Here is a 16,931-nt window from a genome sequence, read left to right on the forward strand (position 1 = left end):
TATGGCCCAGTGACTGTGGCTGCTACACAGCTCAGCGTTCCCAGCTGTGTAGTATTATACACACACTAATGCCCACCTGTGGTATACACCACCTGTCTACACATCTCTACTACCAATATTCCCTTTATCTCCACAGAAAAACTCCAATTCCACCAATACTGTACCACAATACTGTACTCCACAAAACCACTTCTATACCACCAATACTGTACTCCCCACCACTCCATAGAACCACTTCTACACCACCAATACTGTATTCCCTATCACTCCATAGAACAACATCTATAAATACTGTACTCCCCACCACTCCATAGAACTACTTCTATACCACCAATATTGTACTCCATACCACTCCACAAAACCACTTCTACACCACAAATACTGTACTCCCCACCACTCCATAGAACCACTTCTATACCACCAATGCTGTACTCCCCACTACTCCATAGAACCACTTCTATACCACCAATACTGTACTCCCCACCACTCCATAGAACCACTTCTATACCACTAATACTGTACTCCCCACCACTCCATAGAACCACTTCTATGCCAGCAATACTGTACTCCCTACCACTCCATAAAACCACTTCTATACCACCAATACTTTACTCCCCACCACCCCATAGAAACACTTCTATGTCACCAATACTGTACTCCCCACCACTCCATAGAACCACTTCTATACCACCAATACTGTACTCCCCACTACTCCATAGAACAACTTCTATGCCACCAATACTGTACTCCCCACCACTCCATAGAACCACTTCTATCAATACTGTACTCCCAACCACTCCATAGAACCACTTCTTTACCACCAATACTGTACTCCCCACCACTCAACAAAACCACTTCTATATCACCAATACTGTAATCCCCACCACTCCATAGAACCACTTCTATACCACCAATACTGTACTCCCCACCACTCCATAGAACCACTTCTTTACCACCAATACTGTACTCCCCACCACTCAACAAAACCACTTCTATATCACCAATACTGTAATCCCCACCACTCCATAGAACCACTTCTATACCACCAATACTTTACTCCCCACCACTCCATAGAACAACCTCTATGCCACCAATACTGTACTCCCCACCACTCCAAAGAACCACTTCTATTAATACTGTACTCCCTACTACTCCACAAAACCACTTCTTTACCACCAATACTGCACTCCCCACCACTCCATAAAACCACTTCTATGCCACCAATACTGTACTCCCCACCACTCCATGGAACCACTTCTATCAATACTGTACTCCCAACCACTCCATAGAACCACTTCTATACCACCAATACTGACCATAAGGTTATGTTCATACTGACACAAATGAACAGTGCTGTACATCCACTTTAGGTGATGAAAATATCCCACAAGTTTCTTCAATATACCCTCCAGATAATAACAGTCTACCAAATCAATTCTTAATTATGCCTCCTCAGAACTGTATATATAGACTAAAACCTGTCTTAGCAATCACCTTCATATTAAGACCAACTGTTTAAGACAATTTTCTAGGGACCACAAATGGTCAATTTCAACACACTGTGACCTGTGTATTTAACACAACCTGGCTAATATTTTAATTGTTCCTTTGCTGGTCTGTTTTTAGACAGGTTCGGATGTACAACTGATCAACAGCAAACTCAACAATACATTTTTTTTTCATAGTGCTATAATAAACTCATTGCCTTCTCTGTAGAATTTTAATATGCAATAGAACCCATCAAACACCATGACTTCCCCCCAAAAACACCATGGCGTATCCTGACGTTCTTCCATTACCTGCCCTGTGACAATGAAATGGCAAGGCAGCCATGTAATCAACTCAGAAGCTGTTAATAATTGATGAGGCACTGCTAATTGTTGGCCTGCACAAACATATCATCTCAAGCCTCTCTGGATTGTCTGTGTCTGTCAGAGCTTCAGTGTAGGTAACATCTACATTCCAAGTCATCTGGACTGGAAGGTTATCAAGGGTCGGTGTGAACTAGGGGCCACTTAGTAGTAGCTTGTGGCTACCTAACATATCATCTCAAGTCTCCCTGGATTGTCTATCTGTGACTGTCATAGCTCCAATGTAGGTAACATCTACATTATAAGTGATCTGGAATGGAAGGTTATCAAGGGTTGGACTGGAAGGTTATCAAGGGTCAGTGTGAGGTAGGGGCCACTCAGTAGTAGCTTGTGGCTACCTAACATATCATCTCAAGTCTCCCTGGATTGTCTATCTGTGACTGTCATAGCTCCAGTGTAGGTAACATCTACATTCCAAGTCATCTGGAATGGAAGGTTATCAAGGGTCAGTGTGATGTAGGGGCCACTTAGTAATAGCTTGTGGCTACCTTACATATCATCCTAGGCCTCCCTCGATCCCCTGTGCCTGTATAGGCACCAGTATATTTATATCCTTCAGCAATCCATGTCATCAGGTTTCCAAATTACTGCAAGGTAGGGGTCACTCAGTAGTAGCTTGTGGCTAGCTAACATGACATTTGAGGCCTGTAAGGGCCCTAATATAGGTATACATATATCCTTCTATAATCCATATCATCTTAGTTTTCCTGAGTTACTGCTATGCAGGGGTCCCTCAGTAGTAGCTGGTGGCTAGCTAACATATCATCTCTGTCCTCTGTGAATCCTCTGTAACAGTTAAGGCACCATTGTTGGTCTCCATCCACATCTCATGCCATAACGATTTACTATAAGGTAACATGCTCATTGTAGTAGCCAGTGGCTAGCTAACTGGTCATCTGTAAACAGCTCCTCTAACACATTAATCTAAACCCTGGACAATCGTTAGACATTTTATCAGGATACTTTCCAGCAAAAATATGGTCAAAGTAAATGATATTTCATTATGTATCACAGGAAATTATAGCTTTGACATTATAGTAAAGTCCTAAGTTTCTAAAGAAATGCCCAAAGAAGAGATAACAACACCAAACACACATAAGAACCTAAATTATTCATTACAGGCCAGTGACATCATTAGTTCTGTAGAAGTTAATAGCTACCTCATTAAATTACAAGTTATTTGTGGTTATTAAAGCAGTGAAGAGCATATGTTCCGTTTTCTGAAAATACACAGTGCACATAGTGCAGTTTGAAACATATCCGAGACCGTCACTGGAATCTAGCTGCAGATGAAGCTTTAGCATAAGAATTTTAATACAGATGCATAACCTTCTTGATATGGACAATAATCTTTGATATCTTATTCCATATGGCATGAAATGAAGATCTATGTTCAATGATAAAAGGAAAACCAATACACATAAGGGAATACAAAAAAAAATGTAATAGGTAAAACAGTGATTTTCAATAACTATCATACTAAGCTTTTCCTCATTCCATTGATACTTTTACCATATACATGAGCCACCCAGACAACTCACATCCGAAACATGAGAAGTATCAAAATTTACATCTCTTGCCCATGGAAGGGTTCATGCCACTTTAGGAGGGGAGATAATTTACGAATGGTTTCCTCTGTTTTCCTCTTGTGCAATCATGTTCTGAGAGGCATATATTTTTTATATATATATATACAGCAATAGGTCTTTGAACATAGCTTTTGGTATTTTTAACAATAAAGCCTTTTCAACATAGGAAATATTGTCTGTGCTTTTTAACTCTCACACGTATAAGTTGAATTATAAACATTAAATTGGAGCTATACAAATGTTACAATTGCTTTTTTAAGAAAGTTTTGAAATGAAAATATCAGGTATGACTTAAATTAATCAAGCTTAAATCAGAGCTGTCAAAATGTTAATTAATCAAGGTTAATTTGGAGCTGTCAAAATGTTAGTTTTTATGTTTGGAAATATGGATTCTGCATTAAAACAGAAATAAGTTGGGCTGATCAACATCAAATTGTCAGAAGCTGTATAAATGTTATTTCTAGAATGTTTTAGCTTGGGAACGTTGGCTCTGCATTTTAGCTAGGTTACAGGCACTAGTTGAGCTACTAAAGGTTGAATTGGGGCTGTAGTAATGCTTGTTTACTGAAACATCATCGAGTGCACAGTGATATTATTACTACAGGGAGTTTATCCTATTATGATTCAGTTAATAAAGCCCAAGTCATGATTACCCCCTAGTAATATTGTGTTGGGACTACCTGCCATACAAACATAAAGTATATCTGCGTCGTCTGTCCAGATCAATACCTTTGCGCACTATTGGAAGAATACTAACTTGGTCATAGGACCAAAATTGAGAGTAATTTTACTGGTAAACTCTTTTAGGCTACCTCAATATCAATTATGTTCCTTCACACATATTTACATCTTGGTCTGAAAATTAAATAGTCGGATTTTCGAACCAATCAGAGTTTAACACCGATGTGTTTTAATTCAACTACAGAATTTAAGATTCCTCCAAGGTCACCGCCACAAGAAGGTTGACCTGTCCAGTATCACTCAGCTAAACACTACACAATTACAAAATGGTAACATGGGAAATATCTGTCTTTTCTCTGGAAGCAAATAATCAGTGTGAAGCTCAGGGGAAATAAGATGTACTTGAGGACGATGCCTGCAATCAGTTAACTATTTCAATAAACTAGCCTGTAGTTATTTTTACGCACCAAGTACCTACCTGATAACAAGCTAACTGGGTTGATCATTATACTGTACATTCATTTAGAGTCTGCATAGTGGTAAAGGTGTCTGACATTCTACCACTAGTCCTCTATCTCTGGGTCCAAGTGACAGAGTGGTAAAGGTGTCCGACATTCTACCACTAGCCCTCTGCATCTGGGTCCAAGTGACAGAGTGGTAAAGGTGTCCGACATTCTACCACTAGCCCTCTGCATCTGGGTCCAAGTGACAGAGTGGTAAAGATGTCTGACATTCTACCACTAGCCCTCTATCTCTGGGTCCAACATTCTACCACTAGCCCCACATTGCTGGGTCCCAGTGACAGAGTGGTAAAGGTGTCTGACATTCTACCACTAGCCCTCTATCTCTGGGTCCTAGCCCTCTATCTCTGGGTCCAACATTCTACCACTAGCCCCACATTGCTGGGTCCCAGTGACAGAGTGATAAAGGTGTCTGACATTCTACCACTAGCCCTCTGCATCTGGGTCCAACATTCTACCACTAGCCCCACATTGCTGGGTCCAAGTGACAGAGTGGTAAAGGTTACCACTAGCCCCACATTGCTGGGTCCAAGTGACAGAGTGGTAAAGGTGTCTGACATTCTACCACTAGCCCCACATTGCTGGGTCCCAGTGACAGATTGGGTAAGGCGTCTGACATTCTACCACTAGTCCTCCACCTCGTGGTGATAATGTGATGAAGTGAATAAGATATCTGATATTATACTACTCTCAGGGTTTAAAGCTTGGTTGGAAACCCAAATGTGGCAGCTGACAGTTTTCTACAACTACCTGACATGTCCTTAAATGACCCGAGCTGTTAATGGAGATGACAACCATAAAAATATCAAACTAAGTAATGTGTTTTTACAAAAGGAACATCTTTTCTTGTTCAGTAGCAACATAAAGGGTTCTTTTGTAAGTAAGTGTTGTCAAGAATTCCATTGCTAGGAGTTTTTGTAGCTTTCTGATACACAATCAATATATACCATGTACTAACAAACTCTTCTCAAGGTTCTCAGTAACAGCCAAAAAATAACAAAAGTTCCTACTCAACCAATGTTTCGTGTTACGAGTGTATAGGAAAGAAAAGGTCACATTGATCACCAAGTCCGGACAAAGTAAGGATTGCTAGATGCTTTTTATGTAAATAGAAAATGAAATCATCATCATTCCGTCGGAACAAAGATAAGGATCCAGATCACGTAGGGATGACACTGGGTAGGTAATTACTTGGCCACGACCAAACCTCATACAGGCCGATGTCCACCAACGTAGACAATTACGACCAGGAGGTATACAGACTCACCTAAGCTGTCTGAGGTTGGACGGTACTCGCCCACCTCACCGACAAACATGCAAGGTATGACAGCTATTTCTATAGTGCTTCTCATTATAATCCTATTAATGTATGGGCTACATAGTAAGAATGCAGTCAAATTACAATGTTATTCCCCAGACTACAGATAGACTTGTACAGTGCAATATCAAAAGAATGGCTGATTGCTTCTCCACAACGGACCGCAAAATCAATCAACACTAACATGTTACAGTGAAGTTTGTTGAAAACTCAATTACCCATGCAGTGGATAAGCAAAACACAATTTGACTTTGTATTCACATTGGATTTGAAGGAGATATTTTTCACATGAGATCAATATATGTAACTGTTTAACAAGTAGAGAAGATGGTTACCAATGGAGGACAAGACTCAAGCTTGCATTAGTTAGAGGATCTCAGAGGACGTACGGGTAACAAGAGATATGTCTGTGAATATACAATCCTTTATCAACACTGATAGCTCACAGGTCTCAATAGAGTACCATGGACTCTCTACCTCAAGGTCTTAGAGATGACACAACATCGTCTTATAGCATACAAATCGCGCTGCCAGGTCTTAGGAATATCAACAACATTGTCTTATAGCATACAAACTTCTGTTATCTGTATGTGAGCGCATGTTTCAACATGAGGAACAATACTGTGATGACCAAATTCCATGCAATGTTAACACAAGAATTCCACAGAACATGTCACCTGCACAACATCACAAAAAACATTTATTTACAGTTGAAAATATTGTTAACAATTCGGTGAAGTTACCAAGTACCATAACTATTGCAAATATTGATGTATATTGACCAGTATCATACCTGTTTAAGATCACATTGATATATAGCAATATACAAAATTTGGTTGAAATCTGACAATAAGTACTAAAGTTCTTGAGCGAAACCATGTTTTGACGATTTTAAAGTCCAGTAACTCTTGCAAATATTGACGGATTTTGACCAGTATCGATCCCATCTAAGATCTCATTGATATAAAGCAATATCCAAAATTTGGTTGAAATCAGACAATAAATACTAAAGTTATCGAGCAGAAACCATGGATTTATCTGTTTTGAAGATTTTATGGTCCAGTAACTCTTGCAAATATTGACGGATTTTGACCATTATCGAACTCATTCAAATCTCTTTGATTTAAAGCAATATACCAAATTTGGTTGAAATTAGACAATAAATACTTAAGCTATCGCACGGAAACTGTTTCCAGGACACTGACGCCGACGCCGCCGACACCAACTAAGGGGATCCATTTTGTTAATACGATTGACCTAATGAGCTAACATATAGTATGTAAAACACAGAAGTGAATTTTATGTATCACAACATGCAACACCTACATGTACCTGAAAAACAATAAAGTTCTACCATGGTTCATTGATTTCACTGTGTACATATGGTCGTTCACATGGTTATAGTGTATTCAGCTGAATACCTCTCAGTCGGTAGTCAGGCACCTTATGAAAGCATGTGTCCCCAAAATTTGGCAATATTAACAAGGTCATCATAGTGTTGTTTTAACCATTTGTCCCGGGATTGTGGTGGCGGATGACAGTTTCAAGCTTGGCAGTATAACGGGTGTATTTATATGGAGGGAAATCCGTTCTTAATAAACTCATGGCGATAAGCGGGTTTGGCGGTAAAACCGGTGGCGATATAACATGTTTTTACTGTATGCCTGACCTTCCGGTCCAACCCTTTATATACGCACTGAGTCATTGGTCATATGCCCATGCAATCAAAATAATTGATACAAAGTGTGCTGATTTTTCAAAATCCAGTCACAACAGGAATCCGACAATTGCTGTAACTTTAATAAGCAACTAGTAACATTAGTGTAAATTACATTAACAGTTGAGTCTTAACTTTGACTCTAGCATTGCCATGTCATATTCAGCTGACCGATTTGGCAATCAAATAAACAAATATCTATAATAAAGTACATCAATATAACATCACACACGATAAATATATAATGCTGATACTTTGTCTTATAATCAATCATATTGTATTGAACAAAGCTGACTTGATAATGAACATTAAGTCAGGGCAAATCCTCCGTATTCTGATCGGAAATATCACAATGCCATAAATTTTATTTACTTTACAATATTCGCTATTAGGCTTGTAACATTATCGTGCCTACATCCTAAAAAGATTATTAATTGTACATATATTTTGAATAGAATCCGTCCACTCTGTGGTTCTCTGGTGATAACTATATCCGATGCCTTATCACATTGCCATTCCCTCCCCAGTCAGGCCCCCAGACACCATAATCACCTTATCACTCCTCCAGGACCCCTTAAAATCGTACAGCCATTTCAGATAAGTACTTGAGTTGATCAAACTTTCCATCCCTGCATGTTAATTAGGAAGAAATTGACCTTACTTTGAGAAGAAATTCTACACAACATCAGCAAACGTGAAGCCACATTGTAATGATTCCGGAGGAAACTTCAAACCACATTTTTCTTCTTCAGAAGAAATTACTGGGTGCTAACCAATTATGGTGAAGTAGAGGTCTCTAAACTAAATTGCAAAAAGATAATTTGATATCTACATACAGCTTTTTAGCTTAGAGTAATTTTAATTCTGATCCATATTTCAATAATCAATATCCAAAAGAAAAAGAAAAGCAAATTAAGTACATATCAGTGACAAAATTAATCAGTAAAACCATCTTCAGACAAAGAGGCTCGATATCAATTCAATATAATAGAATCTTACACAAGTGTTTATTTAACAACTTCTTTTTCAACCGTTCCAAAGTTTAAAGAAAACAACAAGTCAAAATCATTTAAAGAACCTTTGAGCTGAATATCAATCTCAGAAATTTTTACGAAGATTAATACAGATTTTTAATGATGATTGCTACTGCTGAGGTTGGTTGGTTGGTTAGACCAAAGTCATAATAACAGCCAGGGTCATATAAGGACAGCCTCCCCTGTGTGTCATGTATATGTTGTGTCTCTATGTTTTGAGCGGTTGTGATATATTCCCATTGTACCTCTTTGTAATGGTGGAACTCTTTCCCTTTTTATAGTGCTATCTTACTGAACCGTGTCACAACAGACACCTAACAATACACCCCACCCGGTCACATTTTACTGAACAGGTTGTCCAACTCCCTAAATGATGAGCTCTCTCAGCAGGAGCACAAACTACCACTTTCATGGTAATATAGACTACGCTGTGTCTCAGCCAGAGGACAGAACCCAAAGAATCCTCACAGGGGTGAGCACTAAACGAAAGGCCAAAGGTGAGGAGATGTCAAGGGAGACATCTAGGATTTAAAATCAACCCAAAAAATAACAGCACTTGAAAGCAACATCTCATTGCGGTAAATTACACCTCAAACTCGCATATAAAGAAGTTTGAGATTGGTAACCATGGTTACAAAGTGGCCACTTAAAGGCATTGTTTCCATGTCAAAGGTCTTTGGCCTGCCCTACCTTAGCCATCCCAATCAATGATCAGTTCAGCTGCACCAGTGGAAACAGAACAGATCCCTAAACCTGAGAACAGTAGGCTAGGCTTCAATGACACTGAAGGAAGTTTAGGAAAACTGCAATGGTGCAACCATGTCATAAAATAGTTAGTATAGCTGTCATGTAAAGAAAGTTAGTAGTGAAGTGTGATACCATTCTACAGGTTGTCCTTCATTTATATACACACCACATGGTCCATCAATTGAACAATCAATTATGACTGTGTTTGCTTTACCAGCTAAAACAAATCTACTAAATAGTACCAGTAAGAATTAAGAAAAGCAGTATAAAATGTATCTACAGATGGTGGCATGACAAACACATTGGATTTTTGATGGCACTGTCTCACTCCCAAGAGAGAGCAAAATTCTATCAATCCATAACTTCTTTTCAGAAGGAAATTCTTTCAATTCATAACTTTGTTTCAGAAGGAAATCATTACATATAATGTACATTGTATACTTAATTTTAAGTCTCCTGTGTTTTCCAAAGAACATCAACATTTAATTTAAATTCTCTTATGTTCTCACCTGAACTTGCCCTCACTTCACCTTGCCCTCACATGACCTTGCCCTCACATAACGTTGCCTTAACATAACCTTGTCCTCACCTGACCCTGTCCTCACATGACCTTGCCCTCATATGACCTTGTCCTCTCATAACCTTGTCCTCACATGACCACCACTCACCTGACCTTACCATCACATTACCTTCACTCACATAAAACTATCCTTTTTCCAGCCCCACCCACAAAACTCCTGAAAGCAGGCTGTCAATCCCCAGTAGAAATGTCTTTTACCTCACCTTAATCAAATAACTCTGATCAACCTCCATTTCATGTTAATTCACTTACCAGGTATGCTAAAACGACCAAGGAAAATAGTGTTACCATGGATAAGTGCTAATAACACTATAATATTCCCCTGTCACTTTGCTCACAGTTACACCACCTTACAGCATCAATGATTTTCTCCCAACAAGCAGCATTCGGACCCAGAAAACAAGCGTTGTGTTCAACTTTAAACAGATTTCATGTAAAAGCTCTGGATTCGAGTTTTAAAAATTTGAATTACAAGCTTTTCTTACCAACAATCACCTGAGTTCAGATATACATGTAGAATGAAACAAAGACATATTAAACATTATATACTGGCCCTTGAAGTCAGTCAGAGATTTTATATACATTTATTTGAGTTTTTAATCTTTGAAGAGTATTTGCTTCCATTTATTGTCGTGTCGGTCTAACCGTTGATGATGACAGTGATGTACTCGCCGCGCAACTTGCACAATAATATTGCATACTGGGTTACAATATAATGCTAAACGCGAGTTGATTGGTTGGTGGGCGTGGCTTATATCATGTGATATGTGTGACCCACGTGTGACAGATCTATCCTGAACTCATCGGGTATTACCGTACTCATACGAACTAGATCTATCCTGAGCTCATCGGGTATTACCGTATTCATAAGAACTGCAGGATGTGTCCATACTTTCTGTTACACGCAGTTTTTACAAGAGACGTTTTACAAGAGACGTTTCTTCAAAGAAAGCGGTTTTCATGAGCTGCTGTCCGTGTTTCAGCCAGGATAGAATGGATAACTTTTCGTGTCATAGCTAGCATAATTCACGGTAGGAATGTGCGTCACAAATGCTAGCTAGGCTACTTCGAGAACAACATAATGGCTGCCGTGAGGCCCGCCTCGCGGTAAGTTTACCTCTATTTGTTTCTTTATCAATCAACTTCTTAAATATCAATGCCGTCTAAAGTACGTTTAATTCACAACAGGTTTATCAGCTGTTAATGGATTTCTTACAGAATGTGCCATTTTTTCAAACATTCAAGGACAAACATCGTACGCTCATAGATCTAACGCTGTTATCGTTAGGCCTTACGTGGAAATGCAGTAAATTGCCTCTAAATTCTAATATGGCCGATGGAACTGTTTGTGGCGTACGAACACTCCTCTCCAATAAACGGGTCATTATCTTATGACTGTTTATTCTATAAACTTAAGACTTTGTTGGTAATTTTGCTTGGGTTCCGATAAACAGGTGACTGGGATAAATATTCCGCATGAAGTCACATTCTTTATAATCTTTTGACAACCTCCTCTCGTAACATCAGTTTTTTTTAATTATCTCATTAAAAAGATAATCCTTTAGTTTATAATGAAGATCAAGTATTTCACGACAAAGTTTACCGTCCGTCAGTACCCCGTTAGCTTAAGATCTTCCACACACGTTTTTCTTATCAGGGGCAGCAATATGCATATTGCCTAAACTCTGCCAACTTGTTCTATCGCCTGACGTCGGGTAGGCTATCTAAACTCCGCCCCTCCAGACAATTGACAGAACCACTCGACCAGTTGATAATACTGTCGCTCAAGATACCGAGGTATTACATCAGTTATTTTGTCAACGGTTAGACCGACAAAACAGTAACCTGAGAACTCAGAAGAAGATTTATTGAAATTTTAGTCATTTTGACCCTGTTTGGCCCCACCCCTCGTGTCCCTCTGGGGTCAACAAGGACTGATATGAATGTTAAAATGCTATATCTCAGGCTAATAATTCTTACCAAGTTTGACTCATTTACTATGAAAATTGAGCAAAAAAATGCTCAGAAATGTTTTTTTCCCTATATAAACAGTAGTAGTAAATTTAACCCCCTCCCAAGAGGAAATGTGAGATCCCAGGGTCATATAATTCACAATTTTTGTTAAGGTCCTTAAGACTTTTCTATCTATGAAAATTATTTGATTCTACCATTTCCAGAATTTCAAAAGAAGATATTTGAAGTGTTAGCTTATTTGACCCCTTTTGCCCCCGCCCCTATGGCCCTTGGGGGTCAGTCATGAAAAAATTGTTAATAGGATTCAATGGCCATCTCAAACTGATAATTCTGACATTTGATTCATTTCCTATAACAAATGACCAAATAATGTTCAAGAATGTGTTTTCTCTATATAAACTATAGTAAACTTAACCCCTCCCCAGAGGATAACTAGAGATCCCAGGGAGGTTTCATGGTTCAAAAGGAAACCGCTTGTACCTCTGAACCAGTTAAAATACTGTTCTAAGAATCGCGGACACAATGAAGTCTTTTTAAAAAAGCTTTTGTTTTTGGGATGGTTTTTGTCCTTACAAATATTAGGAGATAGGAGGCAATGGTTGTTCCTTGACTGATGCGGTAGAGCTACACAAAAAACAATCATGACTTTAAGTCTTAAACAAAGTAATTAGGAAAATTTTATTAAGATAAAGAATACCATATGAAATTAGTGTCATATATGAGACAAAAATGTGCATTATTGATCGCTGCCTAATTGCATGGCAGCCACTCTGAAGGGCATAGGGGCAACCTGGTAGTTTAATAAAGAAGAAAACAGTAATTAACGCAGACGTTTAATGTTAATTAACTCCATAACTTACAGCGACAAACCAGCTATTGCTGATCACAAAATTCTACTCAAATGTTCTATCTTGATCTTGATTCAAATTAAATTCTAGCCTTTTTCCGGAATTATCAATTTAACCCTCTGGTAATTGTAGCCTTGCAAAGAAACCTTGCTACCTTCGAAACATAATAACCAATATGGTGTTGACTTTCCAACCAGTAATTAGTGAGCTGAATTTGCTATAAGGAGTCTCTAAATAAAAATAAGGCCAAAAAAGAGTAAGGAAACATGTTTACTGTATTGTGTGTTGCAGTTCCTATATAGACTTTTGAAAAGAAAAGAAATTCCCATGGACATCAGATAAATTCCCACAGACATCAGATAAATTCCCATGGACATCAGATAAATTCCCATGGACATCAGATAAATTCCCATGGACATCAGATAAATTCCCATGGACATCAGATAAATTCCCATGGACATCATGCAGATAAATTCCCATGGACATCAGATAGGAAAACATGTCTATAGATTACAGAAGTAATAACATGTCGTAAACAGGAAACATGGCCCTGTGCTAAAGTTTTATCAAGGAAACATGTCCCTGTGTTGCCTGTTATAGGGGAAATGACCCTATCTAAACCTGCATGCACATCTACACATACTCGTTAACAGCAAAACATGTCCCTGGTGTTGAATTTCTTACAGAAATCAATTCTCTGTGTTAAATATTTAATAGGAAACATGTCCCTGTGTTGACTGTTTACAGAAAACAAGTCCCTGTGTTGACTGTTTTCAGAAAACATATGTCCCTGTGTTGACTGTTTACAGAAAACAAGTCCCTGTGTTGACTGTTTACAGAAAACATCTCTCTGAGTTGACTGTTTACAGAAAACATGTCTCTGAGTTGACTGTTTACAGAAAACATGTCTCTGAGTTGACTGTTTACAGAAAACATGTCTCTGTGTTGACTGTTTACAGAAAACATGTCCCTGTGTTGACTTTTTACAGAAAACATGTCCCTGTGTTGACTGTTTACAGAAAAACATGTCCCTGTGTTGACTGTTTACAGAAAACATGTCCCTGTGTTGACTGTTTACAGAAAACATGTCCCTGTGTTGACTGTTTACAGAAAACATATGTCCCTGTGTTGACTGTTTACAGAAAACAAGTCCCTGTGTTGACTGTTTACAGAAAACAAGTCCCTGTGTTGACTGTTTACAGAAAACATATGTCCCTGTGTTGACTGTTTACAGAAAACAAGTCCCTGTGTTGACTGTTTACAGAAAACATGTCTCTGTGTTGACTGTTTACAGAAAACATGTCTCTGTGTTGACTGTTTACAGAAAACATGTCCCTGTGTTGACTGTTTACAGAAAACATGTCCCTGTGTTGACTGTTTACAGAAAACATGTCCCTGTGTTGACTGTTTACAGAAAACAGTCCTGTGTTGACTGTTTACAGAAAACATGTCCTGTGTTGACTGTTTACAGAAAACATGTCCCTGTGTTGACTGTTTACAGAAAACATGTCCCTGTGTTGACTGTTTACAGAAAACATGTCCCTGTGTTGACTGTTTACAGAAAACAAGTCCCTGTGTTGACTGTTTACAGAAAACAAGTCCCTGTGTGTTACTTGACTGTTTACAGAAAACATGTCCCTGTGTTGACTGTTTACAGAAAACAGTCCTGTGTTGACTGTTTACAGAAAACATCCCTGTGTTGACTGTTTACAGAAAAACATGTCCCTGTGTTGACTGTTTACAGAAAACATCTCTCTGAGTTGACTGTTTACAGAAAACATGTCTCTGAGTTGACTGTTTACAGAAAACATGTCTCTGAGTTGACTGTTTACAGAAAACATGTCCCTGTGTTGACTGTTTACAGAAAACATGTCCCTGTGTTGACTGTTTACAGAAAACATGTCCCTGTGTTGACTGTTTACAGAAAACAAGTCCCTGTGTTGACTGTTTACAAAAAACAAGTCCCTGTGTTGACTGTTTACAGAAAACAAGTCCCTGTGTTGACTGTTTACAGAAAACATCTCCTGTGTTGACTGTTTACAGAAAACATGTCTCTGTGTTGACTGTTTTACAGAAAACATGTCCCTGTGTTGACTGTTTACAGAAAACATGTCCCTGTGTTGACTGTTTACAGAAAACATGTCTCTGTGTTGACTATTTACAAAAACAAGTCCCTGTGTTGAACTTTTTACAGAAAACATGTCCCTGTATTGACTGTGTACAGAAAACATGTCCCTGTGTTGACCGTTTACAGAAAACATATCCCTGTGTTGACTGTTTACATTAAACAAGTCCCTGTGTTTACTGTTTAAAGGGAAAATGACCCTATATAAACCTGCATGTACATCCACACATACTCGTTAACATTGATGCCAAGTTTCATTGAAATTGATACAGTAGTTTAGGAGGGATTGTCCAGACAACATTTGTCTACAGACAGACAGACAAGGACAAGCTGATTCCATTATACTACCTCAGGCCATAGTTGTGTTTTTTTCTGTTTTGCGTCCGCATGCGGGTAGGATTTGTGCTGTTGTGGGGCAAAAACAAACACAAGTTATTATTTTTAGATTTCATTAAAAAGTCGGACGAAAAATAAAAATTCCAGATTCCGGTTTTGATTTTTGTCAATTGCTGTAAGTATCACCTCAACCCTTGACTCACGTACAGCGAATACACTGATCTTGCTATCGCTCAAGCACCGCAAAGACCATGAATAGACATCTAGCAATCGCGAGGTGATGCCTGGATGTAGTATGCTTTCTATCTTTTTTCTCGGAAAAATGAGGGGGTGAGGATGGCTGAAAAGTTGTCAAATTCGTTCGTATGTGTTTCGGTCATTCAGAACAATGAAATGATAATATATCCATATGCATTCGATTCCAAGTATGTAAACCAAAGTTATTCGCGATGCTCGAAGGCATTTTTTAGCCAGTACCCTAGATCCAATCGATTTACGAGATTTGAAAGAACAATAGCTGGTTCGAATAAAACTCTGATCAAATGTTTTCTTTCCTCGAAAAATGACTCACCTGTTGAGGTCAACTTAGGAATAGAATGTTAGAGGGGTTTGTTTGGTGCATTCTGTGAGTTCAAACTTCAAGATAATAAAAAATGAAAAGTTTCAAAAGTTTATGCCTTTCACATCATGATATCGATGAGTAAAACTGATACTAGAATATCCCAATCAAAGTGAGTGTTCTGGAGGCAAAGGTTATTTAAGATTATATTTTTAAAAATCTGCTGAAATACTTTTGATATTAAATATATTGAATCATTTTTTAAATATAACATTTAAAATCCACATCAATTTATTTGATTGAACACAAGTCATGTATTTTTACACACTGTTTCTTAGTCAAATAGTGTAATAGAAATATTTTTTCTTTGGTTGAATAAAATTTCCAAAATTATAAATATAATGTTGTAATTTTCTTTTAACAAACTGTATGCATTATGTCGAGTGTGTAGTTGTGGTAGTACAGTTATGACAGGTATCAAGCAAGTTTCACTGTAGCTTGGATTAATGTAAATATGAATCGCAGTTATGGTCAATTCTGACTTGCAGAGAATGGCAAGGCAAAATCAAGATGGCTATAAGTCAAAGTTTGTAGAATTGTTTTTACTGTTGTCAGAGTGGCGCATATGTATGTATAAATTCAAAACTGAAATCTAGTTTACAATACGATGAATAAAAAGACTATTAAATGTTCTTTTATAAAGGCTATATATATATGAAGACGAGCAACAGCATTTAATAGATTAATTTTGTAACAAATACTCTGGAAAACATAATTTCTCATATTTCAATCTGACAATCCTTTTAATAATTTTTAATAGTGAAATATGTTTGTGCTCCATTCCAATGAAAATATTATCTATTCTACCACTTGCAAGAACAAAACTGGTCCAAGTGTAAGCATCCCAGACAAAGCGTGGACTCTGTGTTATTTTTTTCGTGTTTGTTTTTTCCCTTGCTGGCTGGTAGGTTTTGGAGATTCCAAAGGACGCAAAACAGAAAAAAACACAACTATGGCCTTAGTTTGGTACG

At 38.1% G+C, this 16,931-nt stretch overlaps 1 protein-coding gene across 2 annotated transcripts in view; it reads right to left on the minus strand.

Annotated features, from left to right (window-relative positions):
- Window positions 1-16,931, minus strand: part of LOC138328513 (diacylglycerol kinase zeta-like) — a 101,911-nt gene that overhangs the window by 62,666 nt on the left and 22,314 nt on the right. The window lies entirely within an intron of this gene.

This window comes from Argopecten irradians, chromosome 1 (genome assembly GCF_041381155.1).
Source record: "Argopecten irradians isolate NY chromosome 1, Ai_NY, whole genome shotgun sequence".
NCBI lineage: Eukaryota > Metazoa > Mollusca > Bivalvia > Pectinida > Pectinidae > Argopecten > Argopecten irradians.